Below are 27,369 nucleotides of genomic sequence, written 5' to 3' on the forward strand. Positions count from 1 at the left end.
CAGAATGCTTACACAAACCTTATGCTCCTCCATCAGAGGGCAGACAGAAGAAGAACGACAGTCCCACAGCAATTAAAACAAAAACCATGCTACACAAAGTTAATCATCATGAAAAAGCAGAAGTTATGTCCCAGATGAGAGGACAAGATAAAACCCCGAAAAACAAGTAAATGAAGTGGAGATAGGCAACCTTCCAGAAAAAGAATTCAGAATAATGATAGTGAAGATGATCCAGAATCTCAGAAAAAGAATGGAGGCAAAGCTTGAGAAGATGCAAGAAATCATTACCAAAGAGACACCAATATTTCATGCAAAGATGGGCACAATAAAGGACAGGAATGATATGGACCTAACAAAAGCATAAGATATTAAGAAGAGATGGCAAGAACACAGAAGAACTATACAAAAAAGATCTTAATGACCTAGATAACCATGATGGTATGATCACTCACCTAGAGCCAGACATTCTGGAATGTGAAGTCAAGTGGGCCTTAGGAAGTATCAGTATGAACAGAGCTAGTGGAGGTGATGAAATTCCAGCTGAGCTACTGCAAATCCTGAAAGATGATGCTATTAAAGTGCAACACTCAGTGTGCCAGCAAATATGGAAAACTCAGCAATGGCCACAGGACTGGAAAGAGTCAGTTTTCATTCCAGTCCCAAAGAAAGGCAATGCCAAAGAATGTTCAAACTACCACACAATTGCACTCATCTCACATGCTTGCAAAGTAATGCTGAAAATTCTCCAAGTTAGGCTTCAACATTATGCGAACTTATAACTTCCAGATGTTCAAGCTGGATTTAGAAAAGGCAGAGGAACCAGAGATCAAATTGCCAACATCTACTCTATCATTGAAAAAGCAAGAGAGTTTGAGAAAAACATCTACTTATGCTTTATTGACTATAGCAAAGCCTTTGTGTGGATCACAGAAAAACTGTGGAAAATTCTTCAATAAATGAGAATACCAGACCAGCTTACTTGCCTCCTGAGAAATCTGTATGCAGGTCAAGAAGCAACATTTACAGTTGGACATGAAACAACAGACTGGTTCCAAATTGGAAAAGGAGTATGTCAAGGCTGTATATTGTCACCCTGTTTATTTAACTTATATGCAGTGTACATCATGTGAAATACCAGGCTGGATGAAGCACAAGCTGAAGTCAAGATTGCCAGAAGACATATCAATAACCTCAGATATGCAGGTGACATCACCCTTATGGCAGAAAGTGAAGAGGAACTAAAGAGCCTCTTGATGAAAGGGAAAGAGGAGAGTGAAAAAGCTGGCTTGAAACTCAAAATTCAAAAACTAAGATCATGCCATCCGGTCCCATCACTTCATGGCAAATAGATGGGGAAACAATGGAAACTGACAGACTATTTTCTTGGGCTCCGAAATCACTGCAGATGTTGACTGCAGCCATGAAATTAAAAGACACTTGCTCCTTGGAAGAAAAGCTATGACAAACCTAGATAGCATATTCAAAAGCAGAGACATTACTTTGCCAACAAATGTCTATCTAGTCAAAGCTATGGCTTTTTCCAGTGGTCATGTATGGATGTGAGAGTTGAACCGTAAAGAAAGCTGAGTGCCGAAGAATTGTGATGCTTTTGAAGTGTGGTGTTGGAGAAGACTCTTGAGAGTCCCTTGGACTGCAAGGAAATCAAACCAGTCAATCCTAAAGGAAATCAGTCCTGAATATTCATTGAAAGGACTGATGCTGAAGCTGAAGCTCCAGTACTTTGGCCACCTGATGCAAAGAACTGACTTATTGGAACAGACCCTGATGCTGGGAACGTTTGAAGGCAGGAGGAGAAGGGGATGGCAGAGGAAGAGATGGTTGGATAGCTTCATCGACTTGATGGACATGAGTTTGAGCAAGCTCTGGGAGTTGGTGATGGACAGGGAAGCCTGGCATGCTGCAGTCTATGGGGTTGCAGAGAGTTGGACTTTACTGAGTGACTGAACTGAATTGAACTGAGAACTAAAGAACAAAAAAACAGAGATGAATGAGACACTAGAGGGAATCAATAGCAGAATAACTGAGGGAGAAGAATGGATACTTAACCTGGAAGACAGAATGGTAGAAATCATGGCAGAACAACCGAGAATACTCTACCCAGCAAGACTCTCCTTCAGATTTGATTGGGAAATCAAGAGCTTTCCAGAGAAGCAAAAGTTAAGAGAATTCAACACCACCAAACCAGCTTTACAACAAATGCTAAAGGAACTTCTCTAGGCAGGAAATAAGAAAAGGAAAACACCTACCTACAAGAAATAAACCCCCCAAAATTAAGAAAGATATAAATGAATTAAATGCATCCAGCAAAAAACAGACTGGCTGAGCAGATGAAAACATGTGCATGTGTATGCACATGCACTTCCACTTACAACATCACCCCAAATTGTTTGTAATTATTTCTGGTTATTTTGGTATTGTTAGGTTAATCATGTTCCCATTTTGGTGTGCAATTGTAATTATCTTTTTTCTTTTGTCTGGCTATTAATTGTGAAAACTGATAAACATCTTTCACTATTGTGATTATGTAAATATTACTCGCTTAATACCATTGTATCATGTTTGGTCAACAGAAAAATAACAGATTTCTATTATCACCAAAACTACCATTTATTAGAAAAAAACCCTGTAATTGCTTTTTAAAATTCATATGCATATCAGAATTATCTTGGAATTTTTTTGAAAAATACAAATGCTCAAGTTTTGTGTTTTGTTTTTTTTTTTTTTTGGCCAGAGCTCCAGGTATGTTTCTAATGAGCAGTCATGTTTAAAGTCCACTGGACTATATGAGGATCTTTTACTTTTATTTGCTTTGGTTTACTTTTTCTATTTCATATTCAGTACTCCCATTTCATTTAGTTATGTTTTCCAATTTTTCCATCTCTTCTTTTTTTTGATGTTCTTTCTCAAGCCTTTTTCAAGTGTAGTAGAAAAGCTCTTGTATACTAATATAAATAATATGAATATTATATGTATTTTAGGAAGCTTTTAAATTTTTGCCTAACTAAAAAATTTATGACATTTTGATTCAACTTGTTTGACTCACTATGACTAGAATGCTGGATTTTTATTTTAAAATAATAGATATGCAACAAGCAATAAAAGTTTACTGCATAACACAGGGAACTATAGTCAATATCTTGTAATAACCTATAATGGAGAATTTCAAAAACAATGTACGTGTATATGTATAACTGAATTACAAAAAAAAATAATTCTATCTTTTGAAATTTAATAATGGTTATCTTTTTGCCAGTTTTCCTAAATGTGCTATGGACACCTAATAACAAAATATGACAGAATTTTAAATATATTTGTGTAGGATATGAGATTAATATAAACAGAAATAATAATGTTATATTTAAATTATTAATGACATCATTCAAGATGCTTCTATTCTTATTTTTTCCACACTTGATAAAGTATTCTCAGAAAAATGTTATTATGTCTCACTATGATTGTATATTTTTTTCCTTTTCGCTTATATTTCTTCTGATTTTTGCTTTATGAATCCTTGTTTCTTTGTTGTTAGGTGTCTGATGGTTTATGATGTCTATCTTCATTGTGAACTGTACCTTTCATCATTACAAATATTCATCTTTATTTCAGAAGTAAGAAGTAAGGACACACAGACTGAAAGTGAAGGATGGAAAAAGACAGTCCATGCAAACAGAAACAAAAGCCTGGTGTAACTCAGATAAAATACTTTAAAACAAGGACTGTAATAAAAGACAAAAAAGGCCATTACATAATTATAAAAAGTCAGTACTATGGAAAGATATAAAATATATGTTTATAAAATATATATGCATCCAACATAGGAACATCAAAATATATAAAACAAAATTAATGGACCTAAAGGGAGAACTTGACAGCAATACAATAGTAGTAGGAGAATTTAACATCAATGATCAGACAATATTAGTAAGAAAACATTGATTTAAAATCACATTACATAAAATCACAATAAAATGGCCCATTACACCAGATGGACTGTATAGATAAATACAAAGCAATCTATCCAAAAGCAGCAGAGTTAACATTCTTCTCAAATGCACACAGAACATTCTCTAGGATAGATCACACGTTAAGCCCCAAAAATGTCCCAGGAAATTCGAGATCATTATAATGATAGGGCAGCATCTTTTCCAACCACAGTGGTATGAAATTAGAAATCAGTTACAAGAAGAAAACTAGAAAAAAAATGTGGAGATAAACAACGTGCAGTGGATCACTGAAGAAATAAAAGGAGAAATAAAAAAAATACCTAGATACAAATGAAAACAGAAGTATAATATACCAAAACCTATGGAATGCAGCAAAAGTTTTACAACAGAAGTTACTAGTAATACAGGTTCACCTCATTAAATAATAAAAACCTTAAATAAACAATCTTTCTTTTCATTAAATATCTAGAAAAAAATAATCAAAGCCCAAAGCAGATGCTTTACCCTCTGAGCCACCAGGGAAGCCCAAATATCTAGAAAAAAATAATCAAAGCCCAAAGTTAATAGAAAAAAGAACAAATAATAAAGATCAGAGTGGAAATAAACAAAATAGAGACTAAAAAGATAATAGAGAAAATCTGTTTCTTTAGATTTAGGCAACTAGCTCTTCTTAGTTCTTTGAAAAGATTTTAAAAATTGGCAACATTTAGATAGACTGACCAAGGGAAAAAAGGGGTTCAAAAAAATCAGAAATGAGAGAGAAGTTGTAACTGATTAAATGAAATGCAAAAGATCACAGGACTCTACTACAAACAGTTATATGCCCACAACTTGGGCAACATAGAAGAAATGAATAAAGAATAAATTTGTAGAAACATACACTTTTCCAAGACTGAACCATGAAGAGATGGAAAATCTGAATATAAATAAATTCAATCAGTAATAAAAACCTCCCAAAAAACAAAGTCTCAGACCAGACAGCTTCACTGTTTAATTCTATCAAACATTCAAAGAAAATTTAATATCTATCCTTCCCAAACTCTTTGAAAAAACTGAAGAGGAAGGAATCCTTCCAAACTCATTTTATAAAGCTAGCATTATCCTGCAGAGAAGGCAATGGCACCCCACTCTAGTACTCTTGCCTGGCAAATCCCATGGACAGAGGATCCTGGTAGGCTGCAGTCCATGGGGTCGCTAAGAGTCGGATACTACTGAGCGACTTCACTTTCACTTTCATGCGTTGGAGAAGGAAATGGCAACACACTCCAGTGTTCTTGCCTGGAGAATCCCAGGGATGGAGGAGCCTGGAAAGCTGCCGTCTATGGGGTCACACAGAGTCGGACACAACTGAAGTGACTTAGCAGTAGCAGCAGCATTATCCTGATAGCAAAACCAGACAAGAACACCACACACACAAAATCATCAAGGTCAGTAGCCTTGCTGAATATAGATGCAAAAATTTTCCAGAAAATAGTAGTAAGCCAAATTCAACAATACATTACAAGGATCACACACAATGATCAAATGGGATTTTTCCCAAGGATGTAAGGATGATACAACATCAACAAATGAATCAATGTATATACCACATTAACAAAATGAATGATAAAAATCACATGATCTCAGTAGATTGACAAAAAGCATTTCACAAAAAGCATTTCAACATCCATTTATGTTAAGAATCTCTCCACAAAGGAGATATAGAGGGAGCATCCTCAACATAATAAAGATCATTTATGACAAACCCACAACTCATACAGTTTTCAGTGGTGAAAAGTTCAAAGCTTTTTCTCTAAGATCAGGACAAGAGAAGAATGCCCACCCTCACTGTTTTTATTTAACATAATATTGGGAGTCCTTGCCATGACAGTTAGGCAAGAAAAATAAAACAAGAGGTATCTAAATAAAAAAGGAAGAAGTAATATCATCACTTTATGTATGACGTACTATATACAGAAAACCCTGAAGACTGCACTTTAAAAAAAGTTAGAAATAATAAATTAATTCAGTAAAGTTACAAGATATAAAACCAGTACACTGAAATCTGTGGCATTTTGATACACTAATAATTAATTACCAGAAAGAGAAATTAAGAAAAGAATTCCATTTACACCTGCATCAAAAGAGATAAAATACCTAGGAATAAATTTAAGGAGATGAAAGACTTATACACTGAAAATGGTAATATATCATTAAAAGAAATTGAAGAAGATACAAATAAATGGGAAGATATAGTCAACTCATGGATTAGAAAAATTAATACTGTTAAAATGTCCATACTGCTGAAAGTAGTCTACAGATTCAGTGAAGTCTCTATTAAATGTCATTTTTCACAGAGCTGGAACAAAATTCTTAAATTTGTACAGAGACACAAAAGATCCTGAGAAGCCAAAGCAATGAGAAAGAAAAACAAAGCTGAAAGTATCATACTCCCTGACTTCAGACCATATTAGAAAGTTATGATAATCAAAACAGTTTAGTAAGGGCACCAAAAAAAAAAAAAAAAAAAGGGCACACAGATGAATGGAACAGAATAGAGAGCCCAGAAATAAATCTATGTTTATATGATCAGTGTAACACATAGGAGGCAAGATTATATTATGGGGGAAACAGTCTTTCCAGTAACTGTTTTTGGGGAAAATGGGCATCCATATATAAAAGAATAAAACTAGACCACTCTCTCACATCTAGAAAAAATTAACTCAAAATGGATTAAAGGCTTCAATGTAAGACCCCAAACCATAAAATTCCTGGTAGAAAGCATATGTGGTGAGCTACTTGAAATCAGTCTTGGCAGTGTTTTTCTGTATCTACCTCCAAAAGCAGGAGAAACAAAAGCAACAATAAACAGAATTACACCAAACAAAAAACGTTTATGCAGCAAAGGAAACTGTCATTAAAATTAAAAAGCAACCTAGTGAATGGGGGAAGATATTTTGAATTATGTATTCAATAAAGGGTTAATACCCAAAATATATTGAGAACTAATACAACTTAACAACAACAACAACAAAAAAAAAACAAATTTTTTAAAAGAGGAGCTAAATAGGAATTTTTTCCAAAGAAGACAAACAAATGGCCAACACGTGTGTGAAAATGGTCAATAGCACTTACCATAAGGAAAATGCAAATCCAACCCTAAGATATTGTCTTAGACCTGTCAGAATGGTTATCTTCAAGAAGATAGGAAAGAGCAGTTGTTGACAAGGAGGCCGAGAAAAGGGAACTTTTGTGCCTTGTTGGTGGGAATGTAAACTGGTATAGCCACGATGGATAAAAGTATGGAGATTCCTAAAAAAATTAAAAGTAGAACCACCATGTGATCCAGCTATTTCACTTCTGTGTACTTATCAGATAATATGAAAACACTAATTTGAAAAGAAATATATGTACCCCATCACAGCATTATTTATAATAGCCAAGATATGAAAGCAGCCTAAGTATCTGTGGAAAGTTGAAGGGATAAAGATGATGTGATACGCACATGCGCATGCGCGCACACGTGCGCACACACACACACACACACACACACACACACACACAATATGGAATATTACTCAAGCTTAAAAAAATGATACCTTGCTTTTGCAACATAAATATACCTTGAAGATATTACATTAATTGAGATAAATCAGACAGAGAAGAAAATTCCTATGAAATAACCCACATGTGAAATCTTAAATGAGCAAAGAAAACAAACTCATAAACAGAGAACAGATGCATGGTTACCAGAGGGGAATAGTTTTGTGGGGTGGGGGGAATAAGTGGACATCAGTTGTATGGTTGTTGTAGTTCAGTCGCTAAGTCATATCCAACTCTTTGTGACCCCATGGATTACAGCACATCAGTCTTCCCTGTCTTTCTCTATCACCCAGACTTTGCTCAAACTCATGTCCATAGAGTTGGTGATGCCATCCAACAATCTCATCCTCTTTTGCTCCCTTTTCCTACTACCCTCAGTCTTTTCCAGCATCAAGCTCTTTTCCAGTGAGTCTCTTCTTCGTATCAAGTGGCCAGAGTACTGGAGCTTTAGCTTCAGCATCAGTCCTTCCAATGAATATTCAGGACTGATTTCCTTTAGGATTGACTGGTTTAATTTCCTTGCTGCCCAAAGGACTCTCAAGCATCTTCTCCAACACCACAGTTTGAAAGCATCAATTCTTGAGCGTTCAGCCTTCTTTATGGTTCAACTCTCACATCCATACATGACTACTGGAAAAACCATAGCTTTGACTATATGGACCTGTGTTGGTAAAGTGATGTCTCTGCTTTTTAATATGCCATCTCGGTTTGTCATAGCTTTTCTTCCAAGGAGCAAGCGTCTTTTGATTTCATGTCTGCAGTCATCTTCCACAGTGATTTTGGAGCCCAAGAAAATAAAATCTGTCACTGTTTCCATTCTTTCCCCATCTATTTGCCATGAAGTGATGGGACTGGATGCCATGATCTTAGTTTTTTGAATGTTCAGTTTTAAGGCAGCTTTTTTCACTTTCCTATTTCACCCTTGAAAAGAGGCTTTTTAGTTCCTCTTGACTTTCTGCCATTAGGGTGGTGTCATCTGCATATTTGAGGTTACTGATATTTCTCTTGGCAATCTTGATTCTGACTTGTGATTCATCTAGCCCAATATGTACTCTGCATATAAGTTAAATAAGCAGGGTGACAATATATAGCCTTGACATACTCCTTTCCCAGTTTTGAACCAGTCTATTGTTCCATGTCCAGTTCTAACTATTGTATCTTGACCTGGATACAGGTTTCTGAGGGGGCAGGTGAAGTGGTCTGGTATTCCAGTCTCTTTAAGAATTTTCCACAGTTTGCTGTGATTCACACAGTCAAAGGCTTTGGCATAGTCAATAAAGCAAAAGTAGATGTTTTCTGGAATTCTCTTGCTTTTTCTATGATCTATGATTTGGCGTTGGAGAAGACTCTTGAAAGTCCCTTGGACTGCAAGGAGATCCAACCAGTCCATTCTAAAGGAGATCAGTCCTGGATGTTCATTGGAAGGACTGATGCTAAAGCTGAAACTCCAGTTCTTTGGCCACCTCATGCAAAGAATTGACTCATTGGAAAAGACTGATGCTGAGAGGGATTGGGGGCAGGAGGAGAAGGGACGACAGAGGATGGGATGGCTGGATGGCATTACTGACTTGATGGACACGAGTTTGAGTAAACTCTGGGAGTTTGTGATGGACAGGGAGGCCTGGCGTGCTGTGATTCATGGGGTCACAAAGAGTCAGACACAACTGAGCGACTGAACTGAACTGAACTGATGATTTGGCAGTTTGATCTCTGGTTTTTCTGCCTTCTCTAAATCCAGCTCGTTCATTTGTAAGTTCTCGGTTCCTGTGCTGTTGATTGACATTAACTAGACTTCTTGTGGTAATCACCAAAAGTAATCACAGATATTAAATTATAACCCAAAATCACTGCAGATGGTGATTGCAGCCATGAAATTAAAAGACGCTTACTCCTTAGAAGGAAAGTTATGACCAACCTAGACAGCGTATTAAAAAGCAGAGACATTACTTTGCCAACAAAGGTTCATTTAGTCAAGGCTATGGTTTTTCCAGTAGTCATGTTTGGATGTGAGAGTTGGACTATAAAGAAAGCTAAGTGTCAAAAAATTGGTGCTTTTGAACTGTGGTGTTAGAGAAGACTCTTGATAGTTCCTTGAACTGCAAGAAGATCCAACCAGTCCATCCTAAAGGATATCAGTCCTGGGTGTTCATTGGAAGGACTGATGTTGAAGCTGAAACTCCAATACTTTGGCTACCTGATGCGAAGAGCTGACTCATTGGAAAAGACCCTGATAGTGGAAAATATTGAAGGCAGGTGGAGAAGGGACGACAGAGGATGAGATGGTTGGATGACATCATCAACTCAATGGACATGGGTTTGGGTGGACTCCGGGAGTTGGTGATGGACAGGGAGGCCTGGTGTGCTGCAGTTCATGGGGTCACAAAGAGTTGGACATGACTGAGCAACTGAACTGAACTGAACTGCACTCCTGAAACTTATATAATAATATATACCAATTTTACCACAATGGGAAAAAAAGGTAGAGTGAAACCTAAACCTAAAACTCTTCATTTTGTTTTAAATATTCCAGCACTTAATTGTTGGCAAGGTGGAACTACATTTTAACTCAGATTACAGCAGTCAAGTTGGAACTCAGGAATCTAACTTCATCAAAACAGCACAGTTTCAATACTTTTGAAAATGTTTATTATTTGTAGGGCAGTGATCCAGCTGTTGTATTCTTAAAAGAGAATAACAGTAAAGTTCAGTTCAGTTCAGTCACTCAGTCGTGTCCGACTCTTTGCGACCCCATGAATCGCAGCACGCCAGGCCTCCCTGTCCATCACCAACTCCCAGAGTTCACTCAAACTCACTTCCATGGAGTCAGTGATGCCATCAGTAAAAGATAATAATAAAAATCTCAGTATTGCTCTCCAGGTCCTTGTCCTCTCTCTCCTCTGCTGTAGAAGTGTTGAAACTATGTAACATCAATGTGAAATAGAAACTTTGCTCTCAGCCATAAAGAAGTGAAGCCGTGTATTGATTCATCCCACCAATCCAGTTAGACCTTGGAAGTTAGATTGTGTAAGCTGAGATTCATCTGCCTATAACATTTTTCTCTCTCTTCTTTTTCTGGTAAAGAACTTCTCTGTGATATGTAGGACAGAGGACCAATCTCATCTCTGTGTACAGGGATGGGAAGGTCATCAAAACTTTGACCAATCAGAGTCATTCCCAGTATTTGTGCTGCATCTTTTCTATCTGAAATTATAGGCCATAAAGCAGAATATATCCTCAGAGCACTGTAGGATACCATCTGTTTTAGCAAGGAAAAGAAATTCCCAGAGAATAAAGCCAACACAAGGAAAGGTAGATTTGACACATGGTACACAGGAGGGAAAGAGAGAGAGAGAAAGAAAGAAGATTGGAGAGGGTGGGGAGTGGATAAAGAAAGAAGAGAGAAAGACAGAGACAGGAAGAAAGAGAGCAGGACAGAGAAGCCAAGGTTTTTGTGAACACTGAACATGAGAGCCTTCCATCTCTGTTTGAAGTCTGCACTCTTCTGTTCTTGAGTTACACACCCAAAGACATTCCTGTTTTTCTTCAGCCAGTTGAGACTGCCAATCTGTCATAGTGAAAAATAGACATCTTCTTTGTCAGTTATACCTCAATAAAGTAGGGGGGAGAGATATTATTTATCATTTTTAATAAGGAAATAAAGGAATAGCATTGATGGCAAAAAGCATTTTAATAAACATCTTGATGGGCATGATCTCTTTATGTGTCTCATCAGATAAAAGAAGCCTCTAAGCTCTATGTCAACCTTTCTTGTCATTTCAGGATACCTTTAACCGTGTAGTAGATCAGGTTGTGAAATCTAAGTTCCTACTCAATCACAATTTTTCAACCAGGGCCTGCTCTACAGATAATTCCATAAAAGTAAAGTTGCTTTTGAGGCTAGTTTCTCTTCATTATTGCCCTATACAAACAGATTTTCATTGCTTATGTGCAAAGGAGAGAAAGATAATCTGATACATTTATTAATACTTAAAGATCAATGAATTTACATTTTACTCCTTCTGGTAATATGACTGTGTTTCATAAGATTTAACATCAGTGTTTAATCCAAAGAAATTAATGTGTAATGGTAGAATTACAAGGGCTGTAGCATGTGGATGGGAAGATATTTTCTGTTAAGGAAATTACCCTCCTTTTTATGTGAGGAACTCTAAAAGTGACATTTTAAATATCAAAAGCTTTGGCATCTGTTTACATTATTTAAAATTCAGACAAGTGGTCATGCAAGGGATCAACTCATTCTTTGTTTCTTAGAATAGAATAAGGCATATAATTTCACAAAAATAATTTACAATTTATTTCAAGTTCCTTCAAAATCTGGACACATTAATGTCCCAATTCCCTTTGACTTATTGCCCTCGGGGACTTTTACCAGCAGGTCATTCTTCATCATCCAGGTGTATGAGAGATCATAAAATGAACGTTCAAGCCTTAAATCTAAACTATTTTTAATTCAAATAGTATCATGTTTATGATTTCGATTCATTCAAGCCAAGTCATGCCAAAGGACACTAAACAAATGGCTAGTTTACACAATTAAATAATCAAAACATCTAGTAAAAATAAAAAGAATGTTGACATCTGAATTTCTAGAGGAGGTAAAGGATAATCCAGATATGTTTTAGACACATTTCCATCATGCACTCCAGTGAAGATCAGCTTTCGATGTTCTCCCCTACTCGTGATTTGGATCATTTTTTTTTTTCTTCATCCCCCTCCATTTTTCATTCTTTTTTCATTTTTCCTCCTGTATCTCCTCCTTCTATCATCCTTTCCTCTTGCCACTTCCTTCAGTTTAAATGGTTAGCATTTATTGGGAAGCTAATCAGTTCCAAGCACTAGGCTAAACACTGGGGATTAAACATAAAAAGGCAGAGTGCCTGCTGTAGTGGCTTTCTATTGCTTGGTAACAAATTACCGCAAATTTAGTAACCTAACACCCAGTCATTAGCTCCCAATTTTGCAGCAGTTGTATGTCGCAAGTCCAGCCTGGGAGGGTCTCACCAGGCCAAAATCAAGGTGTTAACCAGGCTCAGATCTCAGGTATGGATTCTGAGGACAAATGCATTTCCAAATTCATTCATGTTGTGGGCAGAATTCATTTCCTTGCCATTATAAAACTGAGGTCTCAAGTTTCTTTGCTGTCTCTCTTCCAGGGCCTCTGTCAGCATTTTTCACAATCAGGTCATCCACATTTCTTTTCACATGACCTCTCCATCTTTGAATGGAGTGTTGACTACCCCTCGTGCATTGTATCTCTCTGCCTTCCTCTTCAGCTAGAGAAAATTCTGTGCTTTAATGGGCCTCCCCAGCTAGTCCAGTCTTCCCATATAACAACACAATCCCAAGATTGATAGCTCATCATATTCACAGATCTCAGGGACTCAGGCAGGACATTTGTGGAGATCCATTGCAGAAATTCTGCCCACTACATCTGCCATCATGGTGCCCGCAAGCTAGTGAAAACAGGAAAATTACAGCATTACAGTAATTATACAAGAAAGAGTGGTATAACAAAATGTGATATGTGTCATAAAAAGGAAAACAATTCTGAGTCATGCTACAACATGGATGAACATTGAAGACATTGTGTAAGGGAAATAAGCCAGACATAAAGGACATATATTGTATGATTCCACATATGAGGTAACAGAATAAGCAAAGAGACAGAAAGAATAGACTTTACCAGGGGCTGAGGGAAAGGAGAAAGAGGGGGATATTGTTTGATGGATACAAAGTTTCTGTTCAGGACAATGAAAACATTCTGGAAATGCGTAGCATCATTAATATACTTAATTGAACTGAATTATACACTGAAAAGTGGTTTAAATAATAAATTTCATGTTATGTATATTTTATCATGGTAAAAGAAGATTAAAATGTTGAAAAAACATAGTAGGAACATAGGAAAAGAACAGCATAAGCTATTTCCTGAAATATCAAAGTGTCAGGTGTGGTAGGGTATAAGATCGCAGGAGTGTGGGTGGGGAGAAGGGTGCAGACTGTGCAATAGGGAGGGTAGTGGCTTAATTTCAGTTCTCTTTTTGATCATCTCAAGATGAATGTGTTCATTTTGTCCAGATATGGCCTTCCTTTCTCACACAGGTTGCCTGGAGAGCAAACCTTACTTAGCAATCATTGGTAGTCCTAGAACCTTAAGTGTTGGTGGTAGAGGTGTGAATTAAGTTAGCTGCTATTTGTTAAATGTCACATTGGTGACCCCAAGTTCACTTTGTTTCTAGGAAATAAAGAAAGAAAGGAAACAGAGACTGAACACTCCTCTGTTCTGGCCTCTGGGCTTCTTCACAGAGCATCAGTGTCTCACAATAACTCTGCCAGTGGAAATTATCCCATTAATAAAACTAATTTTATTAGTTTCACCAATAAAATAGTTGAGTTACCTTCCCATATCTGGGTCATGTAATATGTGCTTCCCTCTTCCATGACTATCTGCGTTCTTTTAGCACTACCACTAGCTCCCCACCCTCCCCGCCCCCCCCCCACCAGCTTAAGTTGCTTCACATAATTCCTACCTAATATTTTTCAGGGCTGTCACGTTCAGTACTCTTGCCTGGAAAGTCGCATGGATGGAGGAGCCTGGTGGGCTGCATTCCATGGGGTCGCTAAGAGTCAAACAAGACTGAGCGACTTCACTTTCACTTTTCACTTTCATGCATTGGAGAAGGAAATGGCAACCCACTCCAGTGTTCTTGCCTGGAGAATCCCAGGGACGGGGGAGCCTGGTGGACTGCCATCTATGGGGTCACACAGAGTCGGACACGACTGAAGTGACTTAGCAGCAGCAGCAGCATGTTCAGCTTTATTGGTTAGGCTTTGCAAAAGATCCAGGAGCACTATTCACATAGATTACAGCGTAGAAGATGCCCTCTGGTGTTGTACAAACACACACGGCAGATGTCTCCTCAGTTTCAGCTTAGATATTTTTCCCCAGAGTAGAGGGCTTGGTTAGATCGCATACTCATATTATATCTGTAGTCTCCTTCAATGCGTGTATTACAATCCTGAAAGTGAAAGTGTTGGTCACTCAGTTGTATCCCACACTTTGAGACCCCATGGACTTGCAGCCCATCAGGCTCTGTTCATGGGCTCCTCCCAGGCAAGAATACTGGAGTGGTTTGCCATTTCCTTCTCCAGGGGTTCCCAACCCAGGGATTGAACCTGGGTCTTCCGCATTGCAGGTAGATTCTTTATCATCTGAGCCACCCAGGGAAGCCACTTAAATATCTGCATAAAGGGAGGAATTTCATCTGCCTTTAAATTTTTTTTAACAAATAAATGAGACAGAATTGGATTTATGTGAGTTCAGTTCAAAGCAGGCTTCTTTTAATTGCAACTTAGTGGTGGTACCTGGGACTGAGGCGCAGAAGCATGTGAAACTCAAAGAATAGCACACTGGCTCTCAAAACCTTCACTCTTGTGTTAAGCATTTTTTTTCCCAGCAGGTTAGACAGATAACATTTTTTGCAATTTTATTTATAAGTTGATCATAATAACAATATGCCTTTATTATCTTCTAAAGAAGCACTCTACAGAACCACATTTTGTACTAGATGACTATACTGAATTGAACAGTGTCTTGCAAATACTCATATCCACTTTGAAACTCAGAATGTGACTTTATTTGAAAATAGGATCTTTGTAAGTATAATTGGTTAAGATGATGCCATACTGGATCAAGATAGACCCTCAAACTCAATAGCTGGTGTCTTTATAGGAGAAAGGGGAGAGAGATTCAGACACAGGGACAGATCAGACATAGAGACCTTGTGACAACAGAGGCAGAGATGTGAGTGATGCAGCTGCCCACCAAGGAACAGCAAGGATTACTGGCCACTACTGGAAGTAGGAAGAGGCAAGGAAAGATTTTTCCCTAGAGCCTTTGGAAGCAAAATGTCCCTGCAGCCCCCTTGACTTCAAACTTCCAGATTCCACAACTATGAGTGAATAAATTTCTGTTGTTTTAAACCATCTAGTTTATGGTGCTATGTTATAGCACTCTTTTAATTTTTTAAAGTCGCTCAGTTCACTTCAGTTCAGTTCAGTCGCTCAGTCATGTCCGACTCTTTGCGACCCCATGAATTGCAGCATGCCAGGCCTCCCTGTCCATCACCAACGCCCAGAGTTCACCCAGACTCACGTCCACTGAGTCAGTGATGCCATACAGCCGTCTCATCCTCTGTCCCCTTCTCCTCCTGCCCCCAATTCCTCCCAGCATCAGAGTCTTTTCCAATGAGTCAACTCTTTGCATGAGGCGGCCAAAGTACTGGAGTTTCAGCTTTAGCATCATTCCTTCCAAAGAAATCCCAGGGCTGATCTCCTTTAGAATGGACTGGTTGGACCTCCTTGCAGTCCAAGGGACTCTCAAGAGTCTTCTCCAACACCACAGTTCAAAAGCATCAATTATTCAGCACTCAGCCTTCTTCACAGTCCAACTCTCACATCCATACATGACCACAGGAAAAACCATAGCCTTGACTAGATGGACCTTTGTTGGCAAAGTAATGTCTCTGCTTTTGAATATGCTATCTAGGTTGGTCATAACTTTCCTTCCAAGGAGTAAGCGTCTTTTAATTTCATGGCTGCAGTCACCATCTGCAGTGATTTTGGAGCCCCCAAAAATAAAGTCTGACACTGTTTCCACTGTTTCCCCATCTATTTCCCATGAAATGATGGGACTGGATGCCATCATCTTCGTTTTCTGAATGTTGAGCTTTAAGCCAACTTTTTCACTCTCCTCTTTCACTTTCATCAAGAGGCTTTTGAGTTCCTCTTCACTTTCTGCCATAAGGGTGGTGTCATCTGCATATCTCAGGTTATTGATATTGCTCCCGGCAATCTTGATTCCAGCTTGTGCTTCTTCCAGCCCAGCATTTCTCATGATGTACTCTGCATAGAAGTTAAATAAGCAGGGTGACAATATACAGCCTTGACGGACTCCTTTTCCTATATGGAACCAGTTTGTTGTTCCATGTCCAGTTCTTTTTTTTTTTTTTTTTAATTTTATTTTATTTTTAAACTTTACATAATTGTATTAGTTTTGCCAAATATCAAAATGAATCCGCCACAGGTATACATGTGTTCCCCATCCTGAACCCTCCTCCCTCCTCCCTCCCCATTCCGTCCCTCTGGGTCGTCCCAGTGCACCAGCCCCAAGCATCCAGTATCGTGCATCGAACCTGGTCCATGTCCAGTTCTAACTGTTGCTTCCTGACCTGCATATCGGTTTCTCAAGAGGCAGGTCAGGTGGTCTGGTATTCCCACCTCTTTCAGAATTTTCCACAGTTTATTATGATCCACACAGTCAAAGGCTTTGGCATAGTCAATAAAGCAGAAATAGATGTTTTTCTGGAACTCTCTTGGTTTTTTGATGATCCAGTGGATGTTGGCAATTTAATCTCTGGTTCCTCTGCCTTTCCTAAAACCAGCTTGAATGTCAGGAAGTTCACGGTTCACGTATTGCTGAAGCCTGGCTTGGAGAATTTTGAGCATTGCTTTACTAGCGTGTGAGATGAGTGCAATTGTGTGGTAATTTGAGCATTCTTTAGCATTGCCTTTCTTTGGGATTGGAATGAAAACTGACCTTTTCCAGTCCTGTGGCCACTGCTGAGTTTTCCAAATGTGCTCGCATATTGAGTGCAGCACTTTCACAGCATCATCTTTCAGGATTTGAAATAGCTCAACTGGAATTCCATCACTTCCACTAGCTTTGTTCATAGTGATGCTTTCTAAGGCCCACTTGACTTCACATTCCAGGATGTCTGGCTCTAGGTCAGTGATCACACCATCGTGATTATCTGGGTCGTGAAGATCTTTTTTGTACTCTTCTTCTGTGTATTCTTGCCATCTCTTCTTAATATCTTCTGCTTCTGTTAGGTCCCTACCATTTCTGTCCTTTATTGAGCCCATCTTTACATGAAATGTTCCCTTGGTATCTCTAATTTTCTTGAAGAGATCTCTAGTCTTTCCCATTCTGTTGTTTTCCTCTATTTCTTTGCATTGATCACTAAAGAAAGCTTTCTTATCTCTTCTTGCTATTCTTTGGAACTCTGCATTCAGATGCTCATATCTTTCCTTTTCTCCTTTGCTTTTTGCTTCTCTTCTTTTCACAGCTATTTGTAAGGCCTCCCCAGACAGCCATTTTGCTTGTTTGCATTTCTTTTCCATGGGGATGGTCTTGATCCCTGTCTCCTGTACAATGTCACGAACCTCATTCCATAGTTCATCAGGCACTCTATCAGATCTATGCTCTTAAATCTATTTCTCACTTCCACTGTATAATCATAAGGGAATTGATTTAGGTCATACCTGAATGGTCTAGTGGTTTTCCTCACTTTCTTCAATTTCAGTCTGAATTTGTTAATAAGGAGTTCATGGTCTGAGCCACAGTCAGCTCCTGGTCTTGTTTTTGCTGACTGTATAGAGCTTCTCCATCTTTGGCTGCAAAGAATATAATCAATCTGATTTCGGTGTTGACCATGTATAGAGTGATGTCCATGTATAGAGTCTTCTCTTGTGTTGTTGGAAGAGGGTGTTTGCTATGACCAGTGCATTTTCTTGGCAAAACTCTATTAGTCTTTGCCCTACTTCAATTCTGTATTCCAAGGCCAAATTTGCCTGTTACTCCAGGTGTTTCTTGACTTCCTACTTTTGCATTCCAGTCCCCTATAATGAAAAGGACATCTTTTTTGGGGTGTTAGTTCTAAAAGGCCTTGTAGGTCTTCATAGAACCGTTCAACTTCAGCTTCTTCAGCGTTACTGGTTGGGGCATAGACTTGGATTACTGTGATATTGAATGGTTTGCCTTGGAAACGAACAGAGATCATTCTGTCATTTTTGAGATTGCATCCAAGTACTGCATTTCGGACTCTTTTGTTGACCATGATGGCTACTCCATTTCTTCTGAGGGATTCCTGCCCGCAGTAGTAGATATAATGGTCATCTGAGTTAAATTCACCCATTCCAGTCCATTTCAGTTCGCTGATTCCTAGAATGTCGACATTCACTCTTGCCATCTCTTGTTTGACCACTTCCAATTTGCCTTGATTCATGGACCTGACATTCCAGGTTCCTATGCAATATTGCTCTTTACAGCATCGGACCTTGCTTCTATCACCAGTCACATCCACAGCTGGGTATTCTTTTTTCTTTAGCTCCATCCCTTCTTTCTGGAGTTATTTCTCCACTGATCTCCAGTAGCATATTGGGCACCTACTGACCTGGGGAGTTCCTCTTTCAGTATCCTATCATTTTGCCTTTTCATACTGTTCATGGGGTTCCCAAGGCAAGAATACTGAAGTGGTTTGTCATTCCTTTCTGCAGTGGACCACATTCTGTCAGATCTCTCCACCATGACCTGCCCATCTTGGGTTGCCCCACAGGCATGGCTTAGTTTCATTGAGTTAGACAAGGCTGTGGTCCTAGTGTGAATAGATTGACTAGTTTTCTGTGAGTATGGTTTCAGTGTGTCGGCCCTCAGATGCCCTCTTGCAACACCTACCGTCTTACTTGGGTTTCTCTTACCTTGGGCGTGGGGTATCTCTTCACGGCTCCTCCAGCAAAGCGCTGCCACTGCTCCTTTCCTTGGACGATGGGTATCTCCTCACCACAGCCCTTCCTGACCTTCAATGTAGGATAGCTCCTCTAGGCCCTCCTGTGCCTGCGCAGCCACGGCTCCCTGGACATGGGGTTGGTCCTGCCGGCCTGCTGCCCCTGGCCTCTGCATGGGGTTGTTCCTCCCAGCCGCCGCCCCTGGCCCCAGGCATAGGGGTGTGGGGGTAGCTCCTCCTGGCCGCCACCCCTGACATCGGACGTGGGGTAACTCCTCTTGGCCGCCGCCATTCGCCCTTCGCATGGGGTCCTCCCGGCTTCTGCCCCTGACCTTGGACGTGGGGTAGCTCGGGTAGCTCCTCTTGGCCGCGCTTAGTGTGCCGGTCGCAGCCGCCTGCAGCCACCTGCGCTTAGTGTGCCCGTCGCAGCTGCCTGCGCTTAGTGTGCCGGTCGCAGCTCAGTTGTGTCCAACTCTTTGTGACCCCATGAACTATACAGTCCATGGAATTCTCCAGGCCAGAGTACTGGAGTGAGTGGCCTTTCCCTTCTCCAGGGGATCTTCCCAACCAAGGGATCAAATCCAGGTCTCCCGCATTGCTGGTGGATTCTTTTCCAGCTGAGCCACAAGGGAAGCCCAAGAATACTGGAGTAGGTAGCATATCCCTTCTCCAGTGGATCTTCCCAACCCAGGAATTGAACCAGGGTCTCCTGCATTGCAGGTGGATTCTTTACCAACTGAGCTATCAGAGAAGCCATGTTATAGCACTCTTTGGAAACAAAAATAATAACCTTTTCTATGACTACATAGAGTCAAGATGTGCTAAGTACTTTGTTTTGACAAATAAACCTCAAAATTTCAATCTTACTGGTAGAAGTTTGAGACTCAGGAGCTAGAGTCTATTGTAGATATTCCAGGTATATTGGTGGCCATCCTCCACATGGTGATTCAGTGACCCAGACTCTTTTTGTCTTGTGATTCCTCTATTGTCTGTAGAAAGAGAAAGAGTTTAGAACAGATAGTACCTTTCAGTTGCCTTAAGTGACACACATTCTGTTCATAATCTGTTGTCAAGAACTGGTGACATGGCTACACTAGATAAAAGAGTAAATACATGCACTTTTGAATGGCAGTGCTGTATTGTGGGAAGGGGATACAAATTTTGCTGGACATTTTGCCATTTCTGTCCTGTTGACCTCCAAATATCAGTAGATTTGGCCAGTCTGAGCAGTGACCTCATACTTGGCGTAAAACAATGAGCTTGATTAGTTAGATCCTCTTTCCTGGGAATTTTGTTTTAGAACCTTAGAAAGAATCAAGCACTTAGTAGAGGAGCTGATGCTGAAAGGAGGTACTTGGAGAGCCATAAGTAGGGCCAAGGCCATAAGCAATTATGAGACACCCAAGTTCTCAGAAAGCAGAGTTGTGAATAATCAGAAACCTTGATGAATATGTAATTCAACAAGAAGAGGATAACTAGTTGACATACAAGAGAAGCTAGATCATGTTAATAGTAGAGCACCGGAGTGAAACTCTTCAGACTCCTTCTAAGGCACCTAAAGCAGCTGTGCATCAAGTGTCCACTCTTCTAAAACTCAGCTTGAGTATATATCCTGTTTCTGGAATCCCATGACACTTCAGTTGCTATTGTTACTCATGTATACTTGCCATTTCTTTCCCTATGCCATCTACCTCCTGTGACTTAGCTAGCTTGAGTATTTGTTTCTTGCAATCCAAAGAATATCACAAAAACAGTTATCCTGTTCTTATTTCTTGTTATTCAGTCACTAAGTTGCCCTCTTTTTTTGCCTTCAATCTTTCCCAGCATCAGGGTCTTTCCCAGTGAGTCGGCTCTTCACATCAGGTGGCCAAAGTATTAGAGCTTCAGCTTTAGCATCAGTCCTTCCAAGGAACACCCAAAACTGATCTCCTTTAGGATGGACTGGTTGGATCTCCTTGCAGTCCAAGGGAGTCTCAAGAGTCTTCTCCAGCAGCACACTTTGAAAGAATTTTTTGGCACTCAGCCTTCTTTATGGTCAAACTCTGACATCCGTGCATGATTACTGGAAAAACATAGCTTTGACTATGCGGACCATTGTCAGCAAAATGATGTCTCTGCTTTTTAATACATCTAGGTTTGTCATATCTTGGAGAACATTAATTACTAGCACTGATCATCACGTTTCTAGAAGTTATTGTAAAAGTTTTAAAATAATGGGATACTTAATTCCAGATCTTTGAGCATCAAGAGGCAGTAGTAGGAAATCAAAGTATAGTAAGGTACTCAACTCAGAAAATTTAGAGAATCACTGAGAAAGGAGGGAGGGCAGACAATAAGAAGGAAAGGAAATCTTATTAAATCTCTAAGAATGAAAAATATGGATGATAAATATGAATAGTTGTGTGTGAGTAGTATAGTCACCTCTGATTTTTCAAGCTAAAGGGAAGAGCATTAGATTGGAAAATAATGACAATAGCAGATAATTGTCTCAGGGGCTTCTTTAGCATGTTCATCTCAAAAATGAAGATGTATAATTCACTGTACCTGTCACCACCAAATTAATCTTCCTGACACATTTCTTTAATCATGTCACTTTCCAATTTAAAAACCTAAAGTTTTTCATTATTTGAAAAATAACAAATGTCTAACAGTTGGGACCCTCCACGTTCTGAAACCAAGGTAGCTTTCCAGTTTATATAGATTTTATGTTTTCTGGTCAAGCTAGTCTCTTGCTTGTCCCCCAGAGTGCATGGCTGTTGCCCACCTCTGTACGTTTGTTTATGTTCCTTTCTCTGCTGAAATCATCTCTGACCATCAAAGTTATACTTTCTCTACAGGGTTCTTACCCTGACACCAGCTGCTGCTTCTGCAGGCTTTCCTGCATTACCATAGTCAGGAACAAGGTCTTCATCTCTGACAACCTACAAAGCTCTATTACAGCACATGCTCTCTTCTGTTAGAGTTTTTGGTATATAAGTTCTTTTAGCTCTTGCTTCAACGTCTTACCAAGCTCTTGAAGTCAGCAACTATGTCTGATTCATCTTTATACCCTGCATATTTCCTTGTGCAATGATTTACTCATAGTAGGGATTTAATACATACTTGTAGTGTGCAGGTCGAGATGTATGAATGAATTAGGAAGCATTAAGAATAGTTACAGTGCCTATAATATGAATGTGCTGCTAAGTCGCTTCAGTCGTGTCCGACTCTGTGCTACCCCATAGACGGCAGCCCACCAGGCCCCACTGTCCCTGGGATTCTCCAGGCAAGAACACTGGAGTGGGTTGCCATTTCCTTCTCCAATGCATGAAAGTGAAAAGTGAAAGTGAAGTTGCCCAGTCATGTCCGACTCTTAGCGACCCCATGGACTGCAGCCTACCAGGCTCCTCCATCCATGGGATTTTCCAGGCAAGAGTACTGGAGTGGGTAGATAATAAAATTGACCATACACAACTGTAGTTTAATTTTATTTATTTATCATAGGGTTTATACAGTAACTTTTCTCTATGTATAAAGAGATCCATCACTGCATCCTAATTTTCAGTGTTTTGCCACACTGCTTTAAACAGTACAAGAGGTATATGTGACAGCGGAAGTGATGGCTCTTTAGTTGCATGAAACTTACTTAGGATTTTGCACAATGGCTTGCCATTTGTCAATGCTAGCATGCACCTCAGCAAAAAAGCCACATCAGATAAATTATGGTTTCCTTCTTGCTCTCAGAGCAGCAGTAACCCCATGGCCGTATCTAGTTAGGGCACAAAGTCGTTAACCACCGTTACAAGAGACTCAGCCTTGACATGGAAACACTTCAGCAGCTCTTTGACAGAAGGCTGCAATATCTGGGTTAATCAGTGTCAGATTCATTTTGTGCACATCTGTGGGACTGCTTAAAGCCAAGTGAGGTTGTCGGGGCCTGAAAAGTATAGCAGACTGACACCTAGAAAAACTCTAATGTTAGGCAACTAGATATGTGTACTATGAGATTTTTAAAAGATATATATGTGTGTGTGTGTCTATATATATATATATATATATATATATATATATATATATATATAGTTGTAAGTCAAGGGCATTCTTAGCTAGATTGCTCATAGATCTGCTAATTTCCCACTGAAGATATTGAGCTTTGTTTTTCTCCCCTCAGGAGCAGCACCTTAGGATGCCACATAATTCCAAGAGATATCAGAAAGTAATTTCCTCAGTTCCCTTATGAGTTTCAAGAGCTGATCCCTGGGGAAAAGGGAAGAATTTTGTGATTTATCAGCTGCCTTGCTTAAACACTTCACAAGTGAATTATTGCAATCTGCAGGCAGCACTCAAAATAACAACTCTCTCTAAACACTAACCATCACTCAGTCACTGAAGAAGCAGACAGGGAAATATGACCAGTGTAAAATGACAGTCCTTTTCTTGAAGCCAAAAAAAGGTTCATAAAATCATTAAATTCTGCCACAAGTCACTTTATTAAAAGTGAAAAACTTGATCAAAGTAGGGACATCATTAAATGGAAGCAACTGACATGTATCATTTTGACCATAGGAGTGACAAGTTTCAATAGGATTAGATGGCTGAGATTTCTTATAGTCAGGGCTCTTTGAACAGGGAAGAGAAAATTCTAAGCTGTCATTCTTAGATACTTTTTTTCATTGCCTTTATGCTTTATATCCAAGGTGAACCTAAAGGATGATTTAAAGTAACCCTTAGTGGAACAATACTGGTTGTTGATTGTTCTATTCCGGGTTGAGGGAGTGAAATTTGCTCCTCTTCGCCCAGTAGAAATAAGCTCAAAAGTGATAAAATCCAACCTGCTTCAGCACAACCAGAATAAGTAAAAAGAAAAAAACATATGAGGAGAACAGTAAAATGCACTCATGATAAGTTGTCTTAGAAATATCACCTTGGAGTCAATGAAGAAAGAAATGTGAAGAGTGACAAAAATTTTTTCCCCACTGATTCCTAGGAAAGGAGAAACTAGTACATTTGAAAATGATGATAATGAGGTTTATAGTGATAAGAGAAGTCTTTAGACACTTCTAAAAATGGCATTGCTTATTGAGTATCATGCATTCCCCTCAACACTTTCTATAAGTTATCACTAATAATAACTTACCATCTAATAATATTACTATATTGCTATTTTTATTTTATACAAAAGGAATGAGACAGTTTCTCAGTGAAGCTCAGAAATGAATCCAGAGCATCACAGCTAGTGATTTGTGGTGCTGGCTTCAAATCCAGATCATGATACTAAACCCTGTGCTTTTTCCGTCATCTTCAGCCATTCCCAACATGACACTTGCATCAGAGAAATCATCTAAGGTGTATCTTAGCTATACTGCACAGACCTAGATGGTATATAAAGGAAATTTCTAGTCATAGTCTCCAGTTTTGTTTGGAATTCAGAATTTCCCTGATGGCGCAGTGGTAAAGAATCCACCTCCCAGTGCAACAGACAAAAGAGATGCGAATTGGATCGCTGGGTTGGGAAGATCCCCTGGAGTAGGAAATGGCAACCTACTCCAGTATTCTTGCCTGGAAAATCCTATGGACTGAGAAGCCTGAAAGGATACAGTCCATGGGGTTGCAAAGAGTCAGACATGCAAAGAGTCAGTTAGTTTAAGAACTACCCTAATATGAGCAAAGGGAAAGACCATATTTGGGTAATTGAATTTCTACACAAATTAAATGAATAAATAGGCAAGTATCTCCAGTCAGAAAACTTCCTATCATTATACTACCCCTACGGAAATAGAAGCTTTTCCTTTTCAGGATGTCCTTTATTTCTCTGTGTAAGCATTTATCTATTGGTCCTTAACATATCACAGATTCTCTCACTGCTCATGTCTAGCTATCTGGGGCATAAACTCTATGAACTCAGCTTACAAAGGTACAGCCTCATTTTGCTGCTCTTCATGTCATTATTTGACACTGTATATGTTTTTCTCTTTCCTTTGTCCACTGGTGACTTTACTAACTCTGAAACGAGAATACTTGAGAATTTCTCATGATGCTTGAAGCCATTCTGTTTTGTTTGTTTGTTTGTTTTGGACCCATTCTATATTATCCAGGTCAAAATGGTTTTCTTCTAAAATGTAGAGGCTCTGCATTTGAAGTGTTTTGTCTTCCTGAATTAATTGAGGTTTTTTAGGCCACATTCTCCTTTCTAGCTGACTTGTCCTTTGTTGGCAGATGAACACATTTTTGGCCACATCCTGCCTCTGTTAACCTTCACCCAAATCACAATGCATTCTGGTTCCCTGTTCTTAAAACTTTTCCTTGAATACCCCCTCTCCACTATCTTGACTTTCTCTCTTACATGACTGTCAACTGTTCGATTATTTGCTTTCTCATACGTACCTCTGTCTACCTCTGCTGACAGAAGCACCCTCATAGCTGCATGTGATTTGGAGATAACAATTTTTGCCACATGAATATCACCATGAAGATGTTCCCAAGCAGCCCAATGAGGAGTCCACAGACCTTTTCTTTAATCTAGAGCATTTGCTAGAAGAATCCTGATGTTGAATCTGATTACGTATCAGGACTCCACCAGCCACTGCTTTGGCTTCCTGGTTGAGTGGTATTCTGTGTACCTGTCAGCTGAAGCATCCTCTTCCAACTCCCTCTAACCCAGCTGGCTTGTTTCAATGAAGGGCCCTGGTAAGGATGAAAATCTAAATGGTCTTCTCTCTCTTGTCCATTTCCTCCCCCTCTTTACTTATTTTATACACAATATGTGTGATTCACAAAATAGCATTTATTCTCTTGCTTTGTGTGTCTCTTTTTATGTGTAAATTTTATTTCTCAAGTAGACTGAAGACTTTTTAAGAACAGAATCCTTGTCTTATAATATTCACCTTCCCAACAATAACTAACATGATAACCAACAGAATCTCAAAAACTCTTCTTTAATTTGCTCTTTAAGTTGACTTGAGCTATTTATAGCATCAATTGTTACTTTTGATAATTTGAAGATGAGGAGATCTGCACAATCCTAAAGCCTTTTATCATAGAATGGAATTTATTTTAAGGAAAAGCAAGGAGATGTCTGAAAACTTTGGCTGAGGGGAAATGGCATTTAATCTGTTGGCCCCAATATTGGCACCAAGTTGATATTTAGTTTCTGGAACTTTTTATTTCACTTGGAGTTACTCATCAAAAATGTGAATTCTCTTGTAGAAGCATGCAGAACAGACAATATTTACTTACAATTTTCCTAATTAATTTCCCAAGAAATAGTCACTAGAGTTGAAGAATTGTCTTTTCTACATCTTAGAAAATAAAGATCATATGAAACTAAAACTACATAAACACCATAGAAATGCTAAAGTGTACATTTTATGTACATACAATAAGTTTAACAAATACTGAGGGTTTTGATCTAAATTTGTTTCCCCGTAAAATTCCCCCTAAAATTCACATATTGAAATCCTTACTCACAAAGTGATGCTGTTGGAAGCTGGGCTCTTTGGGAGGTGATTAGGTCATGAGCTAATCCCTCATGAGTGGGATTAGCTTTTATAAAAGAGGACCCAGAGAGATCCCTAGCCCCCTATCCACCTCCTGAGGAAACAAGAAATCTGCCACCCTGAAGAGGAATATCATCAGAACATGCTGGTACCTTAATTCCAGACTTCTGGCTTCTGGAACTGTGAGAGAGAAATTTTTTTGTTTATAAGCCCCTCAGTCTGTGGTATTTAAAGCAGTGTGAATGGACTCAGAACAGACTGTGTTGTTTTATTAATCTCCTATAGCCAAGTTTCAACCTATGTACCTCAACAGTATAATCTCAAGATTGCTAAAATCTATAAGATCAAATAGATAAGTTTTGTTTTATATTTAATTTTTTGAAATTTAAATGTGTTCTTTTTAATAACTTATTTTTACTGGATTTCCCATTCTCTATTATTGAGTCAGTATTACTGTAAAATTTCCATACATTACACTATACACTATATGTCCCTATCCATTTAATGGAAGATAATATTCTTTACACAGCTTTAAAATCATTGTTTTTAATAACAAAAAGCTTTCTTTCTCCCCTCTTCTGTTGTACTTTATTCCTTAACTCAACCAAGGATGATTTTAACATGGGAAGTATCTTTGCAGTTTTTTTATTCTCAGAAGTTTTCCATATTTGATGTCTCAAGAGCCCCATTAAAATAGGTATATTATGGAATTTTTCTAGATATACATAATTATATCAAGTGTTCAGTGTATCAGCAGTTTTT

General features: G+C 38.9%; 1 protein-coding gene across 6 annotated transcripts in view; it reads left to right on the plus strand.

Annotated features, from left to right (window-relative positions):
* The window catches only part of LOC129659005 (histone H3.3A-like), a 247,000-nt gene that overhangs the window by 150,378 nt on the left and 69,253 nt on the right, over nt 1-27,369 (plus strand). The window contains exon 6 of one of the 6 annotated variants that reach the window (XR_008717719.1): nt 13,808-13,941. The exons of the other annotated variants lie outside the window; for them this stretch is intronic. The gene's annotated coding sequence lies outside the window, so the exon portion shown is untranslated. Of the gene's footprint in view, nt 1-13,807; nt 13,942-27,369 lie in introns of those variants that run through there. 6 annotated transcript variants of the gene reach the window in all.

Source organism: Bubalus kerabau, chromosome 8 (genome assembly GCF_029407905.1).
Source record: "Bubalus kerabau isolate K-KA32 ecotype Philippines breed swamp buffalo chromosome 8, PCC_UOA_SB_1v2, whole genome shotgun sequence".
Lineage (NCBI taxonomy): Eukaryota > Metazoa > Chordata > Mammalia > Artiodactyla > Bovidae > Bubalus > Bubalus kerabau.